Raw genomic sequence first — 17,678 nt, forward strand, 5'->3', positions numbered from 1 at the left:
TATTCCAATTTTCTGAAAGAAAATTGGAATAAATGATAATGCTGTAAATTGAGTAAGATTTATGAGCTATATTATCTGTATCATTCCAGGCACTTTTTAAAATACTGAACTGTCACCAGTCCCCCCTGGCATAGGGTGAGACTTCACTTCATGTACCTCTCATCTAATACTTGGGTCTTCTCCCTCAAATCCCAGGAAGTATTATTAGAATCTTCTATGCTTGAACACCTCTGGTGATGGGAAGTCACTGCTGTCAGTGACGTTGCTTCATCTTTCAACATCTGTGACTGTTCTGTTTTTTGAACCTAATTCCAGTTCTTTCTCTGTCACTTCCTGATCCTAGCTCAGCGACTGCACCATGTTCACACTGTCCAGTCTCAGCCTGGCAGCCTCAAGGCGGGAGCAGCACACTCAGCCCCTCCCAGCTCCAGGAGCCCCGCTGCTCCGTGTGTTTAAACATCCCCAGGTGTTTCTGTGTGCTTGACATCTACATCCCAGGCCCTCAGCATCCTCGTCACTCTGCTTATATAACTCCAGTTTGTCTGTATCCACTTTAAAAATGTGATACTGTGAACTGATTACAACTTTACAGAGATCTGCCTTGCCCAAAACACAGTAAACCCGTTATTGCTCTCATTCTAGATATTATACCATTTCACTTAATCTAACCTAAAAATGCCAAAATCAGCCTGGCAATTATCAATCCATTAGATGACAACAAGTTTATGTGCCAGTGTGTATCTAGAAATTGGTTGGTCATGGAAGGATAGCAGGTTTATAACTTAATTGGATATGAGAATGGCCAGTTATTTTTTAAATGGGGTTAGTCTACAGTCACCACTAGTCTGAAAATACACCATTTGTGAGGTCCTCAAGCGTCTTTGGTGGGGCAGGGGTAGGGTAATAGCGAGCCTTTGGTATGCTGGTCCAGGCTCTCAAAACTCCAGGAAAAAGAAAAGAAAATGTCTGTCTGGCCATTTCTCCTTGATCACTGCTTGCTTGCTCCACCTACTGGCGTCAGTGTCTTTTACAGTTTCTTAGATTTCAACCCTATTAAATGATACTTGGTTCCTGGAACCAAGTCTGTAGTTTGCAGAATTAATTGTATCTCTTAGAAAACTTGCATGGTGCACATTTCCCACTTACTGACCTCTGTTACTCACATTACCCATGAAGTTACAAAAGCCCTGCCAGCAGCATTTCCATCTCTGTAAACTACACCTTGATTTGCCTGGGCTGGGAAGCACAAACAAAGGCAAAATAATTCAACATCCTTACCCATTTTGCACATGATGAGAAAGAAAATTTGCAAAGAAATTATTAATAAAGCATCAACTTTAATTTGTACTATTCTATATACCCTTATCACATAATTCACTCATGACACAAAACAAGTGTTTTGCAGAGTAATAATGTGAAATACAGGTTTTCTATTTCCATAATTCAAAATAAGGACACATTTGTTTTTATTAAATATTTTCTAGCCTATATAAGAGGCAAAATGTGTTTGCATTCCATAAAATTAAGATACTCATACGTATTGTATTATCTATAGAAGGTAGTAGATAAATCTTATTTTTTTTAAGTTTATTTTCTTACATCATTGTTCATTTGGGAGAAGTATTTGATTTCTCCCATCAGGTGTAGTCCCCATAGTTCTTTCACCACCACAGCACCAGGATCCATCTCCCCTGTCCCTTATGTTCCTCCCTTCCCTGTTTTGACACCTCTTCCTTGCTATATGCCGCAGATCTATGGTCAGCTTACAAGTTTTGTCTTTTTGCTGATCCTTTGTTCATATCCTCTATATTCCACATATAAGTGAAACCATTCAGTATTTCTATTTTTCGAGAAGGTAATAGAGAAATCTTAGTGCTTCAGCAGTATGACAAAAAGAAGGAGCAGGAGAGGAAGATTTGGTGGGGTAGGGGTAGGGTGATAGCAAGGAGAGGTGCGAAGGAAAAGGGAATGCTAGATCTCTGAAACAAACTCATTTCTTCTTTAACTTGAGCCTGGCTAGTGTGTGTGTGTGTGTGTGTGTGTGTGTGTGTGTGTGTGTGTGTGTGTGTGTGTGTGAGGTTTTGCTCCATTCAGTTGGTAAAATGTTTGAAAGACTTGTGAAAGAGGCATCAAGCCAAGGATTATTAACCTGAGGTCTTCCAGTCTCCAAAATGTTCTTGGACTGAATTCAAGAGATCCATGAATCGTAATGGTAAAAAAGAAAATAAACTACTTCTTTATTTTTATTAACTTCTAAGTGAAAATTAAGCAATGTGAACAAACATGATTGCAAGCTACAAATGCCACATTACAATTGTAGATTTCTTAAAATAATATTTTGCTCCTTACTATTTTACCCCTGGATCTTATTATTTACTGAATTAATAAGGAAGCACATATATTACTATATTTCACATTTTCTTAAATATTCTGATAACTACATTTCAACATAATTGGTTTCCTTGGTAATACTTTAAATTTTGTTTTATGCATTTATAAACACATTGCTGAAACACACAGCTTTCCTGCCCACCTGACTATGCAGGTACCTCTCTTTTTCTTTCTCCTTTTCCTAATAAACCTTTACATTTAAAATGTAAAAAAAATAAATAAATCAAAATGCATTGCTGAGAAAGCAGACTGCCTAAGGGACTGAGAACCCTGTAAACTCTGTCAAGAGCCGATTGGAAAGAATAGAATCCTTGAAGTTATTCTATGCCAGGGGAGGGGAGCCTGCAGAATTGCCTAAGAACAGATAGAACCACATTCACACGGCTCCAGGCTCTTGACTTTTGGAGAGATTAATAATAACCAGGACTCTGCTTTCTAACTTGCTAAGAATCCTGGGGAGTAATTGATGGTGTGGGGCTGTCATTGGCAGGCATTTTAGGGGAAATGGTGCCATCTGGTGGCCTATGATTCTCCTCTGCTGCATGCGGCTGGCTATTCATCCTGTAAAGATAGGAATGTAACACACATTGGCTTTTAGAATGGTCAGTGCAAAGCCCTAGACCTTCTCTTCCCAATGCAAGTGTTCAGTCTTGCCAGATCCCAGTTTTACAGCTTCAAGGCTCAATAATACTCTTGCAAAGTTCTGCAAAAGCAAATTTGACGTCTCCTCTTTAGAATTGTTTGGCAGGGAGAAGTGATTGGCAGTGTTTGAATTCCACTTCTCACAAAGCTGCAAAAACAGTGAAGGTCCCTCTCATCTCAAAAACATATTTTCACTTGTGGTAGTGCCTGGAGCGTTTCAAATGAAAGGTGCACAAAGAGATAGGAGGGTTTGGAGGGAAGTCATTGCAGATTGTCTGGAGGCTTCAGGTGATGGTGCTCTTAGTAGAGTCTGTTTCTGACATACCCTGGATTTATTTCCATATCTCCATTAATGTGTCCTTGAATCCTCTGCTGTAATGCTGGCTCCTTCCCTGGACTTTGCTACTTCTCACCACTTCCACCTCTACCCATCTCAGATCTTCTCAGATTCTCCCACCAACTTCCTGATTAATCTCCCTTGTTTAATTTTGTCCCCTCCCCACAATTTTTTCTCACCATAGCAGAGAAAGTAATTATAATGTCATGTAAACAGGCTTGCAGATAATTCTCATATGTAATCTCCTACTGCACTCACCCTCACCAACAATATTGGTCTCCTTACCATTCCTTGGCAAATTAGGGATGCCTCTACCTCAGGACATTTGCACTTGCTATTCCTTTGCCTAAACTAGCTTTCCTCCAAATACCAACAGGGTTCATTCCCTCAATTCTTTCACAGGGTCAGAGACCTGTAACACTTCCATATTTTTTCTCCATATGCTTGTTACCATCTAACATTCTACATATATTTTACTTATTAATCTTTTATTTTCCTCCTCCTGCTAGGACACCATTTCCGTGAGGGTAGTGATTGTTCTCTTCAGTTTATTTTGGTATCCTAGTGTCTAAAAGGGCACTAGTCCCAAAGCAGAAAACCCAATGTGTTGGATGAAAGAGTCATATTTCCTGCCATCAGGAAGCGACACCTGCAGCAAAATCTGCTCCCTAGCCTCACCCAGGCTTTCCTGAGGGTCATCCAAAGACCCTCAAGAGCTATAGCAGCTTTCCTTGATGGCATTAAAGCAAGCCCTTGAAAAGTAGAATGAACCAAATCTACTTTTCATGTCAAATTTGAATCAAACTTGGAGCACAAAGATCACTAAATTATAAGTTTTGACATATTAGTCTGGGAAAAGCAACTATATACATTGACAATGTTTGTATAGAATTGCTGCATTTGAATTTTTGTGGGGACTTTTAAAAATATCAACATAGACCCCTCTGCTAAGACTTTCTGACTCCATTAGTCTGAATTAGTGTTCAGGCATTCCCCAAAGAAGAAAATACCTCTTGTTCTTCAAAGCATATTGAAATGCAGTAATGAGACTGAATTAATGCCTCAGTAAATTACTCTTCCATGCCACTCACTTCTGATTTTCAGACAGTGGTTAATTTTTCTCAAAAGCTCCTACTTGAAATATTTGAACAAACGGTTAGATTGTATTTACCTTATTTTTTAAAAGCTACTAGGTGATTGTAATGTACCAGCAGAGGTGAGAGACACTAGTTCAGTACTTCACAACTGGCAAAGCCCTTGGATGCTTTGTCACATTTGCTTCTCACAAGTCCACGTGACAGGTGAGATTGTCCCTATTTACTGGAGCTAGTGAACCTAACTCAGTTCAGGCCTCAAAGCCAGCCCTCAAAACCTCCGCCCCAGTGGCCTCCCTGGTGGCGCAAGGGTTTAAGGCACAACCTATGAAGCGGTCCGTAGCCACTGCAGCATGAGTTTGATCCCCGGCCAGCCAGGGAGCAACCCACATGGCGCAGCAGACCTACACACTCAGCAGTGTATTTCAGTCATTCTGCCTGTTCTGTGCCCCACTCTGTCTTTGGTGAATCCTCTCACCACCCACCCATACCCCCAACCTCTGGCCTGTACTCCAGTTCTTGTGTGCATAAATAAAATAAATCTTAAAAAAAAAACAAAAACCAAAAACCTCTGCTCCAGTGGGGCAGAATGAAAGTCTTTTCACACTGGGATTGTACAGACATATATGACAGCCTCTACTGCTCCTTAATAATGTATTTCTGATTGCATTTCACTGTGTCTTTTCTATCACTGCAGAACTTAAAAGCAGAAACTAGGCTGCCATCTGTCCTCCCACCCTAGCACATTCTAGCCCCATCCTCACCCTAAATTTTTCATTGAGTGAATGAATGAATGTACAAGTGAGTACAGTCTTGTCTTTGGCCCATTTGCTTTATTGTACTCAGCATATTCATTGCAAGTTTGGGCTTTCTTGTCCTGCGTTAGTGGCTACACTGCCCAGTGAGTGTCATGCTCAAATGCCCAAATGCTCACCTTTTCCTCAGGTCACAGGAGCCACCAGGAACTTTTTATCCATAACACAAACCTTTTATCCTTAACATTTCTGCACTGAAAAACTGACCTAATCACTGGTTTGAAGAACATAAATGTATAACTGCTCAGTAATCCCCACGCAGCAGATTGCCATAAGTAAGTAGGTCTCGGTGGAATAATTCTTTCCCAGGAGGCCAGGATGGAAGGGAAGAATGATATTTATTAAGATGTTTTTACTGATCAGTTTCTTTCCAGATGAATCTAATGGCTCCCCACAAACTGGAAAGGTCCTTCCACCTGCTGGTGATAATGTCATAGTCACGTTACCAAGTCTGTGAATGGAGCCTGTGAACCAGGGGTTCTCGGCCCAATTGACATTTGGGGCTGGATGGTGATGGGGGGAAAGGGACTGTCCTGTGCATTGTAGGATTGTAGCAGCATCTCCAGCTTTACCCATGACATGCCAGTAAGCACACCACCTCCTGATGGTAGTTAATTTTCTGTCAACGTGGCTGGGCCACAATGCCTAGCTATGTTGTCAAATATTATTTTGGACATTTCTCTGAGGGTGATTTGGGATCAGATTAAGATTTAAATTGGTGGATTTTGAATAAAGCTAATGGCTGTCCATCCTGTGGGTAGGACTCATCAGTTGAAAAGTGGAATAGAATAAAAGACTGATTTCCCCAAGCAAGAGGAATTTGGCCAACAGATGGCCTTTGGACTTTATCTGCACCCTTTGGACTTTATCTGCACCCCTCCCCCAGGTCCCCAACCTCATGGACTTTTGATTTTGGACTTGCCAGCCACCATAATTGTGTGAGCCAGTTCTTTAGAACCAATCTCTCTGTGGGTTTATATAATATAATCAGTCTCTCTATATACACACAGACCCTATTGATTTGTTTCTCTGGGAACTTTGATTAATACACCCCAGTAGTAACAACCCAGAACTCCCTAGGCATTGCTAGGTGACTGCATGGAGGGCAAGGGAAGGAGGGCCAAGGCTGTCTCAGTGGCGCATCAGCAGTGTGGACAGTGAAGCTGGTGTTCTCTCAGGCCATGTTCCTAGAGGACCCGAACATGGTGAGAATAGTCCAAACCTAGTGGGAGCTAAAGTGTCCCCTGGGAGGATGTGTGATTCTGTTAGGGCTTGTCCCAAGCCTACCCTCTCAGCAGAGGTCCTAAGGTCCTGGACTTCTTAAGCTGAAACTAATCAGATCTAGCTTTGAGTTGCAACATTCTGCCACGTAGAAAAAAATGTATCATATATACCTGAATTTTACTTCAAAGAAAAATGAAGGTGAATCACCTTTGAATCCAATCCTCACAAACCCTCTTTTTTAGAGAGTTCTCTCTTAATTAGTTGAAAATTACCATATTGATTGTAGAAGAGGAGCCATAAACTAGCTTGGTCCATGCAGATTTTGGATGTTTATGGAGGACACCTATATTAGATTTTAAAAAAGAGAGGCAAAGAGAAATGATAGTCATTATTCCTGAGTTGTAATCTTTAATAAGTTCTTTCTTACATTAAAACAGTATGGGTCACTCCACAAGTGCCTCTATTGATGACAATGATACTTCCTTCAAAAATGAATATGAAAATGAAATATGAGAGTAAGAACAAAATCCCTAAACTTGTATATTATTTTAAATGTGACTTTAAATAGGTACATGTCACTAAATAAGTATTACAAGGAGATGTTGGCTAGTTCACCTATAGCTGTAAAAGTTTAATGAATCAAGTTGGCCCAAAGGCACTACTAGGATTCTCTTGTTGAGCGGAAGGTGCACATATATTCAAGCATATATGGTATTTGCTACACTCAGAGGGTCCACAATCTTCTTTCTTCTCCCTCTTCCTCCTGAGCCTTTCTGCTCTTTGCCTTTTTCTCCAGTTCCCTTTGCCATTCTTCTCCTCTCTTCTGTGTTTTTTTTTTTTTTTTTTTCTTTCTGGGCTTTCTCGTCCTCCATTCTCCTTGTCCATTGCAAGTATGTGCCATCTAAAGTTAGGGGACCACATTCCAGGAGTCCCCCCTCCCAGATCCTGCCTCCACTTTACCTCTCATCTGCTACTGCCTTCTAGGCCTGCAGGGCGTTCCATCTTCATACTTTAGCTTCATTCTTCCAGGAGCCTGGTTCTTCTTCTTTGTTTAAGTCTGTTTTATTTTCAAGTGGGGGGGGGTAGTTCAGGAGAAAGGGGGAGAAATGCCTCTTATTCATTTAGTTATGAGAAAGAGACTGAATTAATATTTCAGTAAATGATTCTCGTGCCTCCATTTTGCATGAGTCCTCAAAAGTTTCTGTGTGAAATCTTTGAACAAACTGTTAGATCATGCTTACCTTATTTTTATCTCAGCTATTCCTAGGTAGTGTTTCTTGATTTACTAATATAGAATCTTCAGTCTTTTGGTGCCATGAGAAAGACTTTGGGGCTCCCCATGGCTTGGCTGCAGGTCAGAGCCCTAACTGGGCCCCTCCCTTCACACTCCAACCATCTCATAGCTAGTCAGAGTCTCTCCCAACTTCTCATCCCCTTTCCCTGTTATCTTTCACAGGCTATTCCCCACAGAAATCTCTTACATTTCTCTCTTTGGTTTTGCTTCCCAGAAAACTTAAAGTAATATAATTGGTACCTGAAGTGGTGCCAGAAAAGTTGACATTAAGATTTGGTCTTGAGAATGGATCATTCATCTTAAAAGGCCAAGGAGGGTCCTAACCCAACAGGTATGTGTGGTAAACTAGTTCTTAGTGCAAGATGGTTGCTCAACTAGTGAAAAATCATCTCTGCTATCCAGGGGACATCTGCTGGAGAGGATGCTCTTCCTAGTGCCATAGCTGAGGCATGTGAAAGCCACAAGTGCAATGCATATAGGGACGGAGAAGTTCTATGATTCCTTGTAAAGTGACAGTAAGAATTATAAGCAGTTAGAAACCTAAATGCCAGTGGAAGAGTCTGAGGCCACTCTGGTAGCTTATAAAGGGCTTCTGTCTTCTGCAGAGGAAGAAGCCAATGTGCAGAGCAAGTGCAAGATTTCAGTTATAAATGCCTAGAATTATTGAAATGCTCAGCCACGGTCATCTATTAGACTGAAGCCAGTGACCCCACAGAAAATTTGAGACCCAAAAATACACGATGGGGACATGGGAAGGTGCCCCCTAAAGACTTTGGCTGCACTGAATGTCCTGAGGATGCAGATCATGCAGCAGTAGCCCAGTCCTTATTCAGAGCTAGGCTTCCCTTTGTGCAAGAAAACACTGTAGAGGCCTCTCCGCCAGACTACACCTGCTCCCCACTGCTGCCCTCCCCCCTCAGGAGCTCCCCACACTTTCTCTCCTGGCTGCCAGGTCAATAACTCAGGTTAATCCCAGCATAACCCAGTTGGGGATATGCTGGGCCTGGTGAGGGAAAAGATACTACACCCCAAAGGACACAGAAGAATTGGCAAGCATGTACTTCCAAGAGCAGGACAGCACCCAGGGACTGGATTATGGGGGTGCTTAAGCAAGGGGCTGGAAGGTAACAATGAACAAACAGGAAAACACTGACTTGGGGTCACAATCTGGGACATGAGATTAAACACCCTGGTGAGGATCAAGGGAGATGGAAAAATACATTACTATGTGGTTTTCTGAACCTAGACAGCACAGGTGAAATGCCTGCTACCATAGCAGATGGCAAGATAGAAGCGAACAAGTAGAAGGAAAATAGGATCCGTTCACATTCCTTGGAATGAACAACAATATTCATTTACCGTTTTGCTCCAGGGCTATGTTAGCTCGCCCACCTTCTGTCTTAATATAGTCCGAAGAGATCTGGACCATCTGGCCATCCCACAGAATATCACATTGATCCATTACATCAATAAAATAAAGGCATGTATAATGTGCTAGGGATCTTGGTAAGAAACATGTGTTGCAGAAGACTGAAGACAAACTATGAAGATTCAGGATCGGGCCACTTCAGTAAAGCTTTCAAGAACCCTAAAAGCTAGGACTGAACAGAAGAAAGTGCCCATTTTTAGGTCAGGAGCATGCCAGGACATCTCCCCAAAGGGAAGACACATTGCTGCATCTTGTATTCCCTTTGACAAAAAAGGAAGTGCAATACTTGGTAAGTCTCTCTAGATTCCGGAGGTAACACATTCCACACCCAGGACTCTTGCTCTGGTCCATACACCAGAGGACATGCAAGGCTGCCAGCTCTAAGTGGGGCCTGCATTAGGAGAGAGCTGGCTAGCAGATCTAGGCTGCAGGGAAAGCAGCCTTGCCCACTTAAGTAAGAATGTCTTGCAGATCCTTTGGTGAGGGTAGTATGAGTGGTGAAAAAAGGATGCATGAAGAGTTCATGGTAGACCCAAGTAGGAAGATCCCAATCCAAGACCTTGGGGTTCTGGGGCAAGGTGATGCCATCTGTAATGGTAATATTATGCTTCTCAAGAGCTGTTTTCTTGCTCTGTGCCCTGTCAGAGCTAGTATCATCTACAGGTACCAGTGACAATGTATTGATTACTGCCCATTATCAACTGAGCCCTACCTCACAAGTCAGATGGGCCCAACAAATATTCATTATAAGAAGGAACTGGTGTATCAGGGGGCCTCCCCGGTGGTGCAGCGGTTGAGCACTGGGCTGTAAAGCTGCCCGCAGCCTCTGCAGTGCCGGTTCGATCCCCAGCCACTGGCAAGGGTCCACATGGCGAAGCAGACCTCTCTTGCCATGCCCGTTGCTCCCCTCAGCAGTGTATTTCGTCAGTCTGCCTGTTCTGTTCCCTGCTCTGGCTCTGGTGAATTCTTTCACCCTCCAACGCTTCTGACTGTACCCTGGCACTTGTATAAATAAATAAATAAATCTTTTAAAAAAAAAAAAAAAAAGAAGGAACTGGTGTATCAGGGATTGAAGATCATACAGCATGAGTTGGTTGCATGAACAGAGAGCCAGGATGCCCATGTCACCCCCATGGTTGCAGCAGCCTCCCTTCCTCAGCTCTCACCTATGACCCAAATGGCAGGTGGCCATACCAACAGCTGGAGTAAAATGCCCAAGCATAGTATATGGATGAGCTTACTTGGTTTGTAGGTTCAAAGTGAAACTAGACAGCAGAAGATCGCCCCATTCAGGCTGCAATTCACAAGAGAGGAGATCTTCCAACAGGCAAGCATTGCATGTGGCACTCAGTTCATGTGGAAGAAGTGGCCCAAGGTAGAACATATAGCGCTTCCTAATCACTGGTCAGTAGCCCAGCCAGGAGCCTGGAAGGAAAGGACAATGGAAGCTAAGATGGTCCAGGGTAAAGACATGTAGATGGACTTATGGGAGTGGACACAAAACATGTGTCCACATTTTCGCACACATACCTATTTATAAACATCTACCATGAATACTGAACCAGGTAGACAAAATGACTCAACCAGTGGACATTACTTTTTGTCTTGGGCATGAAGGACACATCAGTGGAGAGACCAGGATGGTGGATGGAGGCTATATATGGAACCAGCAACCACACAATGAACTTCTGCTTCCCACGGCCAATCTAACTACTACTTCTGAATGTAAAAACTGACAGCAATAGAAACTAATGCTAGTCCCTATATGGCACTACTTTCCAAAGAAACCAACAGGTCAACTGGTAGTTCGTTGACATCATTGGGCTCCTTTCATTCTGGAAGGGTCAGCAGTTTCTCCCCATAAGGATAGAGGCCCAGTCCAAGTATGTGCTTCCCTTTCCTATCCACAAAGCCTCAGCCAGCACCACTGAGCACAAGCTTATGAAGTGCCAGACCTAGGGACACAGAATCCTACCTAACATAGCATCTGAACAGGGGCACACTTCACGGCAAAGGGGCTGCAGGAGTGGCCATGCAATCCACAAGCCATGGCACATACTGCCCCGTCGAAGGCTGCCGCGGACCAGCACAGCAGTGAACGATGAGGCCGTCTCAGGGTTGAGAGACTGCGCAGGGTGGTCAGGGATTCGGCTGAAGAAATGACAAACAGACACACTTCAAGAGAGAGTGTAAATCTGAGTGCCATTTTATTTGAGTTAGTTGCCAGTATATATACAGGAGCAGTGAATGGATTTAGCTTATCTCTGAGTGTTTTACATCTGGACCCAGCCTCTTTCTTAAGTAGATAATCCATTAGTTTTGTTTCCAAGCTATATGATCCATTTTTTGTTTTACTAGCTACTTTTTCACTTAAACTATATTTTAATTATTACAGGGTTTAGTAACGTTTCATTTGGGTCAGCCTTGTGTTAAGGATTCCATATGATTTTTTAATTAACAACAAATGACCTTTATAGAAGAAAGAAGGAAGTTTTAGAAAGACAATGAAGGGATAAAGTTTGTAGTTCTAGAAAGACGAGATAAGGTTTTAGCTCCTGGTGGTCGTAATCCTTTGATAGGCTTCTGTCTTATCCATGTCTTCAGGGAACTTTGCTGTACTCCCCTGCCTCAGGGAGTTTTTGCTGTTCTCCCCCTGTGTGCTGGTTCCTTGCCCAGCCGACCTAGGGACCTTGGCGAAAGCCATTAGCCCTAAAGGTCACTGCAGGGGGAGGTGCAGCAGAAGGCAAAAGGAAGCACCAGATCAGAGACAATAATCTGCAAAAATGAGGTGCTAACCTCGAGAATGTGGACAATATTAAATCTCAATCAGGTATCTCAATACGGTGCTGTAAGATATGTAGGCCTGAAAACTAAGGGGCAGAAGCAGGAATGGCTCCTCTTATCATCATCCTCAATTACCTTCTGTAGGAATTTGTGTTTTCTGCTCCCTAAGTAACTGGGTTACAAGTCCTTGTCCCCAAAGGGAACTGTTTTGGTGAGGAAACACAGTGAAAGTTCTGTTGAACTATAGGTGCCTCCGAGACACTTGGACTATTTTATCCAAGACTAACAGTGAGAAAAGAAGCCATCCTAATGCAGGTATGATTTACCCTCATTCATAGGCGGAGGCAGGGCTGCTTGCCTACAGTGGGGATGTGAGGAGAAATGTAGACCCCAGGTCATCCACTAAGGTGTCTCGGTGCTCCTTGGCCCCCAGTATAACTGCAAAGAGACTTGGGTAGCAACCTTTGGGTAGCAGACCCCTCAGGAATGAAGGTGGCCACCAGAGTGCTGCGCCAGTCTCCTTCAAGAGAGAATCTGCAGCAAGCAATATAGTGAGCTGGCATCTTACAGCCGCCACACCTGAGGCTCCACACAGAACCACATTGAGGTCATATTCTCCAATGACTGAAAAGGTGATCAGGCCATTCCTACCCAATTTGGGTGCCCTTTAATGGGCAGTCTTTGCTCTGGAGTACCATGTAGGCTTGGCCAAGATTTTCTCAGAGCTGTATTACAATCTAAAGAACTTTCCACCACATCCTCCTCCTGCCTCTCCCTTCACAGGTATCAGGTCGCTATTGTGAGCTGAGGCTCTTCCCACTTACTCCTGTTACCTCTTTGTCTTTCATAGATGTCTCACAATAAATATATTGGCCTCTTAATTGTATCTTAGAATCTGCTTCCCAAAAAATTCAAACTGACATAATAAGTTCATTCTAGTTGGTTAATCTGTTTTTCATCTTAAATGAGAGGAAAGCTGGGTAGGTCGGTAGAGCTAGGTCATCATTTTAAGTCCTGACTTAGCCTTTCTATATTTTGTAAAAGTAAATGGGAAGAATAATTAGAAAAGTATTATTAGTGTGCTTCTTTATCAAGTCTTTATTGCTCATAAGTCAAGGAAATGACAAGCCAAAACCATTCACTACTTTCCAAAGGAAATATCTATTGTTGGCATAAGAAGAAAATTTAATATAAAAGCTTAAACCGGGCCTCCCCGGTGGCGCAGCGGTTGAGCGCTGGGTTGCGAAGCTGCCCGTGGCCTCTGTGGCGCTGGTTCGATCCCCGGCTGCTCCCTGGCCACCAGAGGAGGGTCCCACATGGCGCGCAGACCTCTCCTGCCGCCCGCTGCTCCCCTCAGCAGTGTACTTCGGTCCTTCTGCCTGTTCTGCTCCCCGCTCTGGCTCTGGTGAATTCTCTCACCCTCCCGCGCTTCTGACTGTACCCAGTGCATGTATAAACAAAACAAACAAACAAACAAATAAATAAATAAAACATGCCTCTATTAAAAAAAAAAGCTTAAACCAAAAACATTTTCATTGCTCTCATGAAAGCTAAAACCTGATGCTTGAGTTTTGTTTTACAAAAACCTAGTGTATTGGAAGTGTTCTAAAAGTGACAATTCATGCACTTTCAATGATGTTAATTAATCTGTTTTTGTTTCTCCATCACATATTGACATGATCTTTCATTAAAGGTGGTACTTTATGCTATAATCATGTAAACTTTCATGTTGGTCATATGATTTTTCTGCTGCTCCTTGGCATGGCACCAAATAAGTAAACTAGGACGAGGGCAACTTTGTGTTTATGGAACAGCAATCAGAACATTAAGAATGTGCAATTCATGTTTAGGCTAAATTTGTGTACGTTTTAGCAAATTTATGGTATTGAAAAACATAATCCACCCTTCTCAGAAAGAGTTCTTTTTTACTAAAGAAAAATATGCTGGCAACTGCTCTGTTTCCATGGATTTATGATACTAATAGGTCCTGAAAATAAAACCGAATCTTTGCCAAAATCTTATTTATGCTTTATATCAATAACATGCCCTTTATCCCTATTTATATGCTTGGAAAACAGAGAAATAACACTGATTAGTTAAAAATCCATTAATTAAAACGCCAAAGAACTAATTGGTGGGGGGAGACAGATGGGGACTGAGACCTAACACCCTTTATTTTTTATGAAAAGGAGAAAAATTGCACAAAAATCATGAGGAATTAGGAAAAAAGCAAATATTCTCCAGAATACATTTGTAAGTGTATATAGTGCAAATTTAAACTACTTTCAATATCTAGTGAGGGTAAATCGCTAGTTATAAACTTAAACAAGATAGTTATGCCTACGACATTCTATTTACAGACACAACTATATTATGCATCTAATTCTTTAACTGGGTAAGTACAAAAAGAGGGACCAGAAGATTATAGGGTTTAATCCTCAGTTAACTAGAAAATCAGATCAACAATTCCATCCCTTAAACAAGTGGCTCTTAATCTTAGCTGGACGTTAGCATGATCTGAGGAATTTTCCAAACTCTTAATGCCCAGATCCCACTAATAAAATCAGACTAATAAAATCAGAATTACTGTGTTGTTGTTGAACTCCACAGGTAATTCTGATGTGTGGTCAAGATTGAGGTCCCCCACTTTGGAAACTACAATTATTTTAACTGTTAAACCCTATTAAATTACAGATTAAATCTCTACTACTGAATGGAAACATTTTTGACAACGGACCTTTAATTTTAATAGAGTACTGCAAAAAGAACAAAATCCAAATTCCTGGTTAACATTATGTCTGATGGTCTTCCAGTTCTGGGGGAAGCCCTGTGACCCAGTTCTGGGCACTGAAATAGAAGGGAGGGACCCTGCAAGGTCTTCACCTGGGATAAAAGGACAGAGATCTTGGGAGAAAGGGGAAAATGAATTTCATCCCTTTCACTATTGTCTTCTTCCTGAACTCTGATACAAATACTGAAACACAAATACATCTTTCAATTAGAAAGCAGCAATGAAAGAAATTAAAGACAAATACTGTATGAGCTCATTTATAGGTGGAATCTAAAATGCTTAATTCTTAGAACAGATTAGTGGTTGTCAGAATTGGGGATGAGGGAGTGGGAAAATGAATGAAGATGGTTGAAAATTACAAAAACAAAGTCAAAAATCAATAAGTATGAGAAGGAAAAGCCAATGCACTGGTAGAGTATAAACTGAAAGAACTTGGATCACTGATGACATTGTCAAGTCACAGAACTACAGCCACTATCTTCAGTTTTTATTGCATGAAGAAATATATTGCCTAAGCCACTATTAGCTGAACTTTCCATTATTTGCAACTGAAAGTATTTCTAATGGCTACAACTTGTTATGTATCAATCAACATTTACTACTGGCTAATAACTGTACAGGTATCACTTTTGAGCCACAGCAACACCAAAAGATAAGTGCTATTCTTTCCATTTTACATATGCAAAAACTGAGACCCATACAAATGAACTGTCTTGTTCAATGTCATACAGACCTTATATTCTAAGCCAGAATCCAACACCAATGATCTTTTCCTCCCGGTGATTAATGTATTATTATGAAATAATTAGTTCTGAGATTAATGCACTAATGCACTGCCGTGATACTGTTACTCACCTCTTGGATGTGTGAGTCTAGGGGCTCTGATTAAATTGAATGCTGTATCACTTAGGCAGAGCATCTTATGTTTCTAGGAGTGCATATAATGTTTGACATCGGATTATTAGAAATGAGTAGAATGGGCTTAGCTTGATTACCTGTAATATTACAGGATAAACCTCTTTTGTCACTCTTGTGCAAAATCACAAGATATTTTCAATTCACTTCAAACAAAACACTCAAGTCAATGCATTATTTTACAGCAAAGAGATTTAATAATTATTTATAATAATCCAGGACTTTGGTATGTGATAACTTTTTTCCTCCTCGGTGAAAGGCAAATAGTAGAGTTTTGATGTATATGTTTAAGACAGCTACAGCTATGGGAATGTGTTCGCAAGGATGCAGGGTGCTGTTTTCTGTGGAGTTGAACACAGATGTTGTCCCTTCCAGGTATTGTGCTATTTTGTCAAGATATTGCTTTTGGCTAGCACTTACCATACTATTTGCCCAGTAGACATCGCTGATGGACTTCCTGCAGTTCCTGTTCTGTATTCTCTTCTGTAAGCATTTACTGGAGAAGGGTTAGGAAAAGTAGTTCATATCCAGCCATAATGAATTAGAGTCAGGCTCACCCAAAGCTATTACACATTTTCTTCTCAATAAAATCAGAGAAGATCTACTTAAGCTGCCCTTATGAGAGAGCTGAAATGCAAACATACTTTGACTTAAGGCAGACAATACTTATCGAAATCTATGTGAATAGTGAGATAGGTGCCTGAGAAGTAATAATGGCCTCTCCCCTCAAGAAGCATCCAGTCTGATATATGACTGGTTTCAAACCTTAAAAAGCAAGAAACAGCCAACTAGAAGACAGTAAAATCTAAAGCATGACACACTGAGATTAATTCCCAGTTCTTTACTCCTCATATTGAGTTGAGCGGTGGCCCTTCAAAGGGATGTCCGTTCTAACCAGAATTTGTGAAATTCTTATTTGGGAAATGCGTTTTTAAAGGCGTGATTAAGAATTTCCAGATAAAATCATCCTGGAGGGCCCCAACAACTGTCCTTAGGACACAACACAGAAGGCCATGTGGAGACAGAGGCAGAGGTTGAAGTCATGGCAGCAACACGCCAAGGAATCACGAATCACCAAATGTTGGACAGGCATAGGATTCTGCCCTTGAGGCCTTGGAAGGTGCACGGCCTTGCCAACAACTTGAGTTGATACTCCTAAACTCCAGAGCTGCTAGAGAATAAGTTTCTGTTATTTGACAACACCAAGTTTGGGTGCTGTTTTACAGTTTCTTCAACTGTAAAATGAGAATGACATCCTAACTAGTCTCACCTCAAGTGGAAAATGGGATTACTACAGTCGGGACGAATGCGCACACATTAAAAACAGCAAATATTTACTCAACACATTTTGGTCATCCACTGTGCCCAGCACCTTTCACATACGCTCTAGCTCTCTCTACTATGCAGGTCAGGAAACCAAGGCACAGAGAAATTTAGTACTTTGCCCAAAGCCACGCAGCTGGCAAGCGAAAAAGTCGGGATCACAACTCAGAGCGACCCCGAGAGATCCCTTATATCCGCCACTCTAGTTTCCCAGAAAAGACACTAATGGACCACTCAGTACCGGACACAGGATTAACTGCCTCTTATTAAACGCACCAGAGAGGTCTCGGTTCACAAACCAGCCAGCCAGCCCTCGCGCTAAGCATCGGGCCTTTCCCACGCCCAGAAGCGACAGGGTTAATGACGTCACTTTCAGGAGCCGCTAACACGTCCTTGTCCGACGGATCCTTCCGAGGGACAAATTTGCCTGCGGCTCAGCCCTCGCGCCTCTAGATGAGATAAACACAGGCGGACCAATAGAAATGCCGCGTTTCCGTTGCTCCCTGCTAGCCCCGCTGCGGAAAAGGAAAACGTGGATCCGGGGGCGGGCCAAACTGCGGAAGCGGAAACGGCGGCGGCGGATTTGGGATCCGCGCTTGCCTGGGCCCCACGTGTGAGGTGAGTGCCGCGGACCAAGCC

At 42.2% G+C, this 17,678-nt stretch overlaps 1 protein-coding gene and 1 long non-coding RNA gene across 11 annotated transcripts in view; one reads left to right on the forward strand and one right to left on the reverse strand.

The window, feature by feature from the left end:
• LOC119230812 (uncharacterized) overlaps positions 1 to 17,478 on the reverse strand; it is a 30,771-nt gene extending 13,293 nt beyond the window's left edge. For 2 of the 7 annotated variants that reach the window (XR_008549503.1, XR_005121808.2), the window contains exons 1-5: positions 17,316 to 17,473; positions 16,137 to 16,212; positions 10,468 to 10,651; positions 7,464 to 7,560; positions 6,776 to 6,846 (exon numbers count right to left, since the gene is read on the reverse strand). This is a non-coding gene — a long non-coding RNA (uncharacterized LOC119230812). Of the gene's footprint in view, positions 1 to 6,775; positions 6,847 to 7,463; positions 7,561 to 10,467; positions 10,652 to 16,136; positions 16,213 to 17,315 lie in introns of all 7 variants that reach the window. The other 5 variants (XR_008549504.1, XR_008549502.1, XR_005121810.2 and 2 more) reach the window with 5 other exon arrangements.
• Positions 1 to 17,678, forward strand: part of PUM3 (pumilio RNA binding family member 3) — a 331,728-nt gene that overhangs the window by 243,127 nt on the left and 70,923 nt on the right. Inside the window, exon 1 of one of the 4 annotated variants that reach the window (XM_037492322.2) lies at positions 17,577 to 17,657. The exons of the other annotated variants lie outside the window; for them this stretch is intronic. The gene's annotated coding sequence lies outside the window, so the exon portion shown is untranslated. Of the gene's footprint in view, positions 1 to 17,576; positions 17,658 to 17,678 lie in introns of those variants that run through there. 4 annotated transcript variants of the gene reach the window in all.

The sequence above is a fragment of the Talpa occidentalis genome, unplaced genomic scaffold, assembly GCF_014898055.3.
Source record: "Talpa occidentalis isolate TD23 unplaced genomic scaffold, MPIMG_talOcc4v2.1 talOcc4.7, whole genome shotgun sequence".
NCBI classification, from domain to species: Eukaryota; Metazoa; Chordata; class Mammalia; order Eulipotyphla; family Talpidae; genus Talpa; species Talpa occidentalis.